Source organism: Rhagoletis pomonella, unplaced genomic scaffold, assembly GCF_013731165.1.
Source record: "Rhagoletis pomonella isolate Grant_MI unplaced genomic scaffold, Rhpom_1.0 Rhpom_scaffold_00011, whole genome shotgun sequence".
NCBI classification, from domain to species: Eukaryota; Metazoa; Arthropoda; class Insecta; order Diptera; family Tephritidae; genus Rhagoletis; species Rhagoletis pomonella.
In genome coordinates, this window is record NW_023458565.1 from 9,269,459 (window position 1) to 9,280,683 (window position 11,225).

Consider the following 11,225-nt stretch of genomic DNA (forward strand, 5'->3'; position numbering starts at 1 on the left):
TTCATCTTCATCTTCGTCATCATCTTCATCTCCGTCATCACCTTCATCTTTATTTTTATATTCATCTCCATATTCACCTTAACATTTATCTTTATCATCATCTTCATCCCCATTTTTGTTTTCACCTTCATCTTCACTTATATCTTCATCCTGATGTTATACTATATTTACATCTCCACTTACATAAATCGGACCATAAATAAGGGGATTTCAAATATCTCGATTTTTGCGCCCCTAGCGGATTAATTCATATTTCATATTGCACGAGTGTGCCGAATTTCAACTCAATTGGGCAGTGGGAAGTGGATCATATGTATTGGGCGACAAGAGTAAAGCGTTAATAACTTTCGTCTCGATGTATTGCGGCAAATTTTATTCTGAAAATAATTACTAACAGATCGTACAACCATATTAGCCCAAAACGCGATTTTAAAGCCATTGAGATGTGAGTAATATTTAAAAAAAAAAAGTTTATAACTTTTATAACAAAAAATGTATGGCCAAATATAAAATAAAAATGTTAAGAAAACACCATCATTCTCAACTGTGTTAAATATGAGCAGAATCGGTATTACCAATCGCGAGAACACAATTAAAATCTAAACAATTTCGAAAAATGTTAATAGCTGTAATTTCAAAAATAATTAGAATTTCGAAAATTTGTGAAACTTGTATTTTTCTTTTATCATTGTGAAGCATAAACAGATAATTGCATAACAAAAGCTCGACCTTCGAAAAATTGGTGGCCCACTTCACAAATTTTTACTCAATATTATATTTGATTATAGACACCGGAACAGGTGAAAGTAAATAAAAACTTGTAAAAAGGGGAATCTTTTAAAATCATATATATAGATATGTGTATACTAAATATATACTTTGTTCTTCTGCACATGGGCTAAGACTTTTGGCTCAGACAGAGGCCTTACATAATATTCGGACTTTAGATTTTCACCAGCGATATTTGTATAAACACTATTGCCAAAAACGTGGCGTAATTTTTCATTCATCAAACTTTATTGCGAATGCACTTGGTTGGTGGCGGTAGGTGGCAGTCATTGCATCGCCTTTCACATCAACTGGGCGGCGCATTCAAATACAAAAAAAAAATATATAAAACCGAAAAATATAATAAAAGTGGAATAAACTGTGATGAAACTAGACGGATTACAAAAGTGTTGTATGATAATATATACACACATACATACATACATATGTAGGTATGTAGATTTACGTACAAGTCAGTATGTACGAGGTGGCGAAAATACATAGACCAAGTAGGAAATTTATTGTGTACAAATAACAAGTGAGATATCCTTGCAATAGACGTCAGCCTGCACGACAGCGGAGATCACGTGTTTTGTAGAGTAGTTTATTTTGGTATTTTTGACCTGAGTTGCGTTAAATAGCATCATAAATTTTATTAGTATTTACTTTTCAAAGAGTAAAATATCGAGCCCCAACCGCCAAAACAACGTAAGCGACATTTTTGTCAAAATTTTCTTTCTGATGCAGAAATGCATCTAGATGCTCTAGGAATATTTCTGCAACAAAAAGAAAATTTTGAAAAAAAATGTCGCTTAAATATTAAATGATCGTTTATAAAAATTCAGTTTTAAAAATTACATTTTAATTTCGACGTTTGAAAAGAGGGAATATTGCAATATTTCTTGATGTCGCCCAAATATTTCATCGCGTATGGCTGGACGATCCTTAGACTTAAAATACAGATGCTACTCCCACACACAACCTGCTTAATTCATAACTTTATAATCGAAAGTTTGCAGTTTGATGCAACACTGTCATCTCTTAAACTTATGCAGTTGATGCTGTATATCTTATACACCCCGGATATTCCTACAAACGATCGCCTTACAATGTCTACTTTTACCGATGATACTGCCATAATCAGTAGCTCCAAGTGTCCTCTACAAGCAACTCCGCTCCTGGAAGCTATTGCCAACTGGTTCGCAAACTGGCGAATAAAGGTTAACAAGCAAACGTGTAAGCAAGTAGCATTTACACTGAATAAGAGTTCCTTTACTTTGAACAACGTACAAATACCACAAAGCAATCATGTCACTTACCTAAGGGTCCACCTGGACAGGCGACTTACTTAGCGAAACCACATAGTGGCTAAAAGGACTCATCTCAAGTTGAAGGCTAATTCTCTAAACTGGCTTATTAACTCTCGCTCACCCCTGACTCTGGAGTATAAAGTGCTTATTTACAACACAGTTTTAAAACCGAGCTGGACCTATGGATGCGAATTATGAGGAAACGCGAGCAGCAGCAACATCGAAATCCTTCGAACAATCACCAGAGCATCGTGGTATATCCGAAATGAGATTATTCACCGCGACTTGAGAATAGCAGAAGTATGAACCGAAATATAACAACGGAAGATGAAAGAAAATACTCATCCCAACTAGAGGATGTAATTTAAGTGAATAGATTAAGATTCGCAAACTTATTGTCAGGCTCTTACGCAGGATAGATTCTATAAATAAAAATAAAAAGTAAAAAAAATATTTAAAAAATTAGTGCCAGCTGGAAAGAAATACTCCACGCTCTCCGCAGCACACTGCAAGTGCCCTGCTATCTGCAACGCACCATACTCAGCTATCTGTCCGATAGAGTTTTGCGCTACGACAGCGACTTTGGAGCCGTCGGCGGCGAAGCCCCAGCTGGTGTACCGCAAGGATTCGTGCTAGGGCCCCTTTTGTGGAACATTATGTATGACGGCATTTTTCGGCTCAAAGTACATAAGAGGGCTTCATTCATTAGTTTTGTGGACGATATATCAATCCTTGTAACCGCGAAAACCCCCGCGGAGGTGTTAGGCATTCCGGAACATGTTATAGCAGCGGCTCAGGAATGCCAAAGCGCGAGGAGTCTAAGACTGGCTGCCCATAAAACGGAAGCCGTAGTCATCAGCAGCCGTAAGAAGTTAGAAAAAGTGGTATTTAAAGATAGTGACAGCATGAAAGAGTCCAAGCTATACGTAAAGTACTTAGGGGTTTTGGTCGATCATCGACTTAGCTTCCGTGGCCAATTGGAGTACGCGAGTAAAAAATCTGCGACTGCGACGGTAGCCCTGTCGAGAATAATGGCGAACAATGGCGGGCCAAGGCAAGAGGCAAGACAGGTTCTAGGTCCTGTATGGCGCGACAGTCTGTTGCGACGCATTTAAGTACACCTCATATGCACGAAGTTCAAACTTCACGTGCCGATTGTGTGCTTTTAGAGTCTGCTCTGCATTCAGAACGGTATCAGAAGACGCGGCGCTCATCACAGCTGACCTGTGCCCCATAGACCTGTTAGCTTAGGGGATGTGGGAAGCAAGAACTGCGAAACGCAACCAACACCAATAATAGCAGAACAAAGCAGCATAGCCCAGTGGCAGACACGACGCGATAGTGCAACAAATGGCAGATGGAGTCGAAGCATGGCTCGAGAGAAAGCACGAGGAAATAGACTATTATCTTACCTTCATATCGCGAGCAATGCGAACCAGCAGTCCCCGAATATGCGGAACATGTGCTGCCCGTATAGAAGAGAGCCTTGGCTGTAGCGTCACGCCAGAAAATCTGGTGCCACTGATTCTGAAGAGCGACCACGTACGGAACGAACTCTCAAGGCGATGTAGCGGCGAAATATGCACGTAAACAGACGATACCAGACGTAGAAACGAACTTTCTATAGCATGGAACGGGACATGGTAGGTCGGGGCGTACGGATCCGGCAGGGGTGGGCTCCTTCCCTAAAGTATACTAACAGTGAGTGGTAACAAGTAGATGAAACTTTTGACGTAATGAGGTTTACTTCGGTTTAAAGTCCCACACTGACGGGGTTGGGCTTTCGATGCTTCCTACTTGTAAACGAACAAAAAAAAATCCAGTCACTCTTGACAGTTATAATTTCAAAAAAGTAGAGCATTTCGTTTATTTTGGAAACAACAATAACACCAAAAATATTGTCAGTTTCGAAATCCGACGCAGAATCATCCTTGCCAACAATTGCTACTTTGGACTGCTAGGCAATTAGAAGTAGACGTTTTTTTTCTCTGGCTAATATACTATTCCCAAAAGAATATATATTTATTTAGAAGTAAGTCGACCTTCGGAGGAAGGGAAACACTCTCACATCGGACTCTTAAATGAGCTCATTATGAGCGTAAAGGCTCCGAAATAGGATTCCTTAAAGACTCTTTTATGAATCCAAATGTGTGCTGAGTTATTAGCGATTCCAACTATGTTATGCTAACACATATTTATTGTATTACATACACACATATGTATATGAATATGTACTTGCGACTTTCATAAAAACTATTACAGGCATTAGAGCGTAAATGTAAGCGTAACAGTTGATGAATGAAATGCTTTGGAGCTATAGCAAAAAAAAGTTAAACACTACATACCTACATATGTATGTACAATAAAAAATAAAATACTCGAGCATTAATTAAAATAGAAAAAGAGTTGTGCAAAAAGTACATACATATGTACATACATATGCACCTATGTACGTACATACATATTTATGTAACTAAAACTAACATTGTGGTTAAGCCACACTTTCCATAAATGTTGGTGTGTACATACAAGCAAACTTACATACATACGTACATACATACATAAGTGCATGCCTATTAACATAAATAAATTTTCTTGTAAAAATAGTTGCTGCCGTCGTTAGTCTGGCGAGACAAAACCACTTTTACAAAGTTTATTTCTTGTTTATTTTCGTTTGGTATCACACATTTGATTTTTTTGTGAATGAAAACGGCAAAGGAAATGTTGCCCACAAAGCGTAACACAACAATGCCTAAGTTATGAATGAGGTGGGAGTTATGTATGTTGTACATACATATGTACATACATTTGTTGGCCGCTGATGATGGTGGGTGCGCAGCGAAAACGACATAGTAACATAACCCAAGTGGGTATTTTATGCATAATTATATGTCTGTTGGTAAGTTTGTACATATGTACATATATTTAAGTATTCATTGTGAACCCACTCACTGTAGCAGCGACACGATTGGGCGCAACAAGAAGTTGATTGTATGCAGGCAGATAGTAGATATTCAAATGAAAGCATACAGTGGAAACTACATACATACTCATATAGTATTTACGTACATATATGGAACAACTATTAATATCGACATACCAAACCACAAAACATTCGCATTTTTGGCAAATTCTACACAGTATTTAACATAGAACTAGGCTATTTTTTTAACTTAATAGCACAAATATTACCATCACTAAACTTTAAAGTCCGACGACTCGCTTTTTTATCGACATATTTATGTGCATACAGCCCGCGACAAAACGATAGCACCTCAATATTTTGAACAGTTTTGATTACTTTTATTTTGCTTTAAAGTTCAGTTCCTTATCTAACAAAAAACCATATATGTAAGTCCAAATTTCAAACTTTGTAGAAAAATTTTAAAAATTGCACAAACTTTTCATCCCAATTCCAAGAATTTTAATTGGAATTTCTAAATGTGCAATCTTTTGTCGCGGACTGTATATACACCTGCGTTCAACTAATTAGAAACGAAATTCAACATGATATAGTCTGCAAATTATGTTTATTTTATTATTTTTAACAATTTTCACTTAAAATATAGTTCAAGCTGCAGCAGAAACCGCAATAATAAAAGTTTCAAAGCTTGAAAAAATGCAAAAAAAAAAATATTAATTAAACTTCAAAAAATTGTCATAAAAATTTCCAAATTTTTATTCAGCATATTTAGAAAATTTTCAGGTATGCTGTTCTCTAACTCATTCCATTGTAGTCAAAGAAAGTGTAAGTCTCAAGTCGTTAAAAATTACTGTTGATTTTTTAGAATTTTTTTTTTTTTGTGAGGGTGTTGCGGATTTTTTTCTTATAAAGCGGAAACTTGCAGTTTCTTAGACTACAATTGAATGGGCTACAGAAGTGCATGCCCGAAAATTTTTTAAATATTCTTATTGAAATTTTGATGACAATTCTTTGAAGTTTAATAAATTTTTTTTGCAATTTTTACAAGCTTTGAAACTTTTATTATTGTGGCTTCTGTTACAGATTGAACTATATTTTAAGTGAAAATTGTTAAAAATAAAAAAATATATATAATTTGCAAACAATATCATTTTGAATTTCGTTTCTAATTAGCTGAACGCAGGTGTATGTATATATCGAATTATTTATAGATAGGGTTATCGGAATATTTATCTAAATGGCTATCGAACTACTTATCGATATGTTTACTGAAATATGCAACGATATGGTTATCGAAATATTTAAAGATGTGGTTATCGAAAAAAATATTTTTCAATATGGTTATCGATATGATTACCAATACAGGGTTTTCTATTATCATCTATTATTATCATCATTTTTGTAAATATGAATGGCGTGTGACCATGAACAAAATCTATTTTTATATGGAAGAAAATGCGCAACACCCTCGACAAAAAAAAAAACATGACAAAAATCAACGGTATTTTGTAGCGACTTCAAACTTGCAATTCATTGAACTATACATCTGCGTACCCAAGAAAATTCTAAAAATTCTGAATAAAAAGTGTGAAATTTAGATGAAAAATTAATTTTTTTTTAATATTACAAAGTTAGAAACTTCTCAGTTTCATGGATTTTGTTGTAGTATGAACTATATTTTTATAAAGAAATTAATAAAATTTAAATAAACCAAAATATGTATATTCAAAATATGGAAAAAATTTACTCTACGATTTTGATTCAAACCCACAGTAAGTGCAATTTATAAAAGTGGTCTTGTTTTCTTTAATTTAGGTATTTGCAAACGGTCCATAAAAAATTCATGTTTATATGGCCTGTGTTTGCATTACGAGAAAAATGCGCACATGCCCGACAACAGCACTAGAGGTAGTTCTTCAGTCCGAATCACTACATTTCACAGCGTATTGTTTTTAACTTTGCAGACAGATGGTTATGGCAAGTGTAAAATCCTATCGTCCAGGAATATGAAGAAACTAGGATCCCAGCTCCCGCGCTTTTCCTCAGAGAATACATAAATAAGGTATTTTTTTTAAACAAATTCAAAATAGAGCTTTGCAGCAAGGGGACCTGGAGCAATTTCATTATGGAGGGGCATGTACAGGCCAATACCATGCATTGGCACACCGACGGCTCCACAATACCAGAAGGCATTATGGCAGGCATTTATCGTCCCAGGATGAGGCTAGCCGTGCTCATGGGCGAATACCCGAGCATCTTCTAAGCGGAAGTCCACGCCATCAATCGACGTACACACATTAATTTACGTAGAGGTTACCGTAATGAAATAACTCTAATTCTTAGCGACATTCAGGTGAAACTTAAAGCACTTTGAGCCTTCGAGGTTAAATCAACTTTAGTCCTTCTTCAATACAATAACGTACCGCTATCATAGATACCAGGCCACAAGGATATACGGGGGATTGAGATAGCGGAAGGCTTATCTAGAATAGCGGCGGCCCCAGCTTCAATAGGTCCTGAGCCTTGCAGTAGGCCCAACACAATTAGAGAAGAGTTTAGGAAAAGAACAAGAAGTAGGAGAGGAACACTGGTAATGCCCAAAAACTTCCTGGGAGAGGTACAATCTAAAATGATACGTACTTTTTATTCATCTTTTCCCTTCTAATCATTACAGGCATCCTCTCAGGGCACAGAAGGCTAAGAGGACATCTGTATAAGTTGGCAATTCGGTCGAATGAACTGTGTCATTTCTGCGATTCAACTAAGGAGACACCTGCTCCTAGAATGTGATGCCGTAGCAAGGCGACGAATGAACAGCATAAGCTCCATGTGCCCAGAGAGAGAGCACATACACTCCTTTAAATATGTGTTGTGATGCATACCTCTTCAGCAGCGTAGGGCAGAGAGAGCTTTTACTCTGCTCGCCTCTATACAAAATGTTTAGAAAGCTTAAAAGAGCTTTACCCGCGGGCAAGGCAGTGCCCATCTGTGTTCTTCAGTTATCTATGTGAAGGAATGCTTGTCTTGTCCCTTTACAATTTAGGCGAAATTGTTAATTTTTAAAATAATATGATTAGTTTTTGAAAATCTGACAACTGGTTCAAAACATATCATTAGTTTTGTAGTGGATAGTTTTATTCGGGGTAGTACTTCTATGAAATTTACTTTACAAAATTTTACATAATGTATCGATGAGGAAATGTAGGAACGCCCAATTTTTGAATTTTTAAGTAACTTAAAAGCTCACGATTTTATCTCAAAAGCAATGTAAATTATCAGTTAGGGCCCCCTACATTCCAAAAACATAAATATCTATTCATTAAAATTCTAATAACTCTTGAGTTGCAATCAATGTGTTGCTATTTCTCACTATCTTCATACATATCGCCCATTTACTAAAAGACTGTCACAACTCAAAAGTATACGATAACAATTAATTTTGCATAATTAGTTCAAAAATTATGTTTTTTGAGTTATGACAGTCTTTTAAAAACTTAGCGATATGTACATTCCTGTTCAAGTGAAAATCCATGTAATATTAAAAAATATATACATATATTAATGAAATTAATTACAGCTTTCCGCTACAAGTAGCCAATTCAGCGCGTAAATTCATTCATAAAATGCCTTGAAGCTTTCCAAAACCGGTGTCGGCTAGCATGAAGTTACATACATGCTTATACCTACATACCTACTATGTAATATAAATAACTCGCTGACGAACCGGCTCGTAAATGCCACAAACTAACAACCGTTGCAAAAGAAATTAAATAAATTACATATTCATACATATTTATGCGCGATTTTACACGCACATACATAATATAGAGGGTGTTCCAAATTAGGTGAATAACTTTTCACAGTGTATAAGTATATAACTAGAAAGGAGAAGTCGCCACATAACTACATTCGAAGTTGGGAAATCACTGAACTAGCAAGACTACACTTTGGCTCCCTATTTAGAAATTGAGATCGCCTTCAGCAACATCTAACCAGAAGCCTATGTGGAATGATATCGCCACCAAGCTGTCGTCAGTATTCTTTAAGCACTCGAAGACTTTGGCGGTAAAGGTTTGTATTCAGGCAGGCACCTCCCAACATTCACTGATTGATCTTTGTAACAAGGTCGCTCTAAAAACTAGCATACTGGTCTAAGTAGTATGCAATTTAGTGCCCAATGGAAATCCGACATTAAAGTGAGTCTATTCAAACTTCAATGTTGGAAGACCCTTTAAAAGAATATGCATGTACATACTTTCTTTTGGGGGTTTATGCAGTAGGTTCTGTTTAGTGGATCATAGCAATAACGAGTGTGAATTTACGGCCCCACTCACGTCCAGCAACCAGTTAGTATACGGCGATGCGGCGTGATGCCTTTCATATGAATACAAATATTTTCCTGAAGGTGATTACAATTAGGTTTAATTTACAAGAAATAAATACTTCTTTAGGATCAACCACTGAAGACATCAGAAATTGATCTTGGCTTCGATATAGTTAGTTCATCCTTTCACTTATGCTGCATTTCCAATAGGCATTAAATGACTCAATTATGAATGAAAATGTTGAGCATTAAGAAATACCTGTGCACTGCATTCATAAAGATAGTCGTTGTATCCGTTTCCAAGTAGCGTTTTTTAAACGGCCTTTTTTCGATGTAAGTTTTTTGTCATTTCAATGCCTTGTAGAAATTCGGCATTACATAGATATACCTATTCTAAGCATATTAATGACTACCTCTCGTTCATGTTTCCGGCTTATAAACAAAGAGGGCAGACATGATTAGAGATTTTTGGGTAAAGTAATTTTTTTTTTTCATCAAAAGCTCCCTTGTCAATCTGCATACATTATAAACTTATGTACTTACGGCTGTTTCAAAAGTTGTGACTAAAAGCATGTACAAAGTATTAACGGTCCGTTTATGCGAAAACATTTATTTATGTATGTTCTAGAGCTGTCAAACTATCGATAGTGGGGCCAATCGAAAGTTTGAGATAGTTTGGCCGCACTATCGATACTATCGCTACTATCGAATTTTTTTTTTATTAGTATATATTAAGCATATCTTCTTTTATTTCTATAAGTGTCCAGTAATCAATACCGCTACTATGGTTGTCGAGGTCGAGGTCGATGTCGATGTAATTTTTTCATCAAAAAAATAGCCCTCGTAAGTTCAACTCTAGCTACGCTTACCACAGGAAGAACTCCTTTCCTCAAAAATACTGTGGTCAGCGTAGCTGGTGTTGGACCTACGAGGGCTATTTTTTGTTGAAAAAATGACATCGGCGTCGAAAACAATATAAAGGCCGAATATTATTTTCAAAAACTAAAAACAAATTTTTATTATTTTACCAAGAAACTTAGTTTTAAACTTGTGTAATTATGTATGTATGTAAACATATCATAAGAAATCCATTTTTGTTATATAACATAAAATAACCAATGATTCAAACACGAAAAATGTTTGACAAATTTAAAGCTGGATTTCTTTTATGAAGGGATCAGTTCAATAGTTATAACTTTTAAACATTAAATTGCATATTTTAAAAATATCAATAGCCATTCGGTTTTGCCAAGATTTAGGGCTGTTTTCCAAAATGAACTAAAACTATAAATTGACATATTTTCACGCAAAACTTTAGAAAATGTATCATTTTATTCTCAAAATACTTACCCGTATAATAAATTTATTAGTCACCAAATTGTCACCGCTTGGAGAATGGCTCAAAACTAAGAGTGGTAATTTTTCGATAGTATCGATTGTGTTAAAAACCATCGATAGTAGACCGAAACCCAAAACCATCGATACTATCGATAGCGTCATCGATAGTTTGACAGCTCTAGTATATTCCAATACATTATATTGGCAATGTGAGAGAGTATATATTTGTTATAATTGAACATGCAAAATAGACTTCCGTTAAAATAAAAAAATAAAAATTAAAGTTATAGACAGATAAAATAATTAGTACAAAAATATTTGCGCTCAAGTAAAAAAAGGCGTAAATATTTAGAGTAAACATTTCCATTTTAAACATAAAACACTTAATTGGGAAACCTAATATTTCAAGTATACAACGAATTTATCTCAGGGACCAAAAATAACTGTTATTTCGAACTTAAAAATTGAAAACGTTGCCCAAATTCTGAAATTTAACGAAAACGTTGTTTCATAACTGTTTAGGCGCGACTGCTAACACCAGGCGCCTAAATGCATGCTATGT

The 11,225-nt window shown here is 35.5% G+C and overlaps 2 protein-coding genes across 2 annotated transcripts in view; both read left to right on the forward strand.

The window, feature by feature from the left end:
* LOC118746589 (eukaryotic translation initiation factor 5B) overlaps positions 1 to 11,225 on the forward strand; it is a 135,015-nt gene that overhangs the window by 41,890 nt on the left and 81,900 nt on the right. The gene's annotated exons all lie outside the window — the stretch shown is intronic.
* Positions 1 to 11,225, forward strand: part of LOC118746590 (ATP-dependent DNA/RNA helicase DHX36) — a 48,598-nt gene that overhangs the window by 36,811 nt on the left and 562 nt on the right. The window lies entirely within an intron of this gene.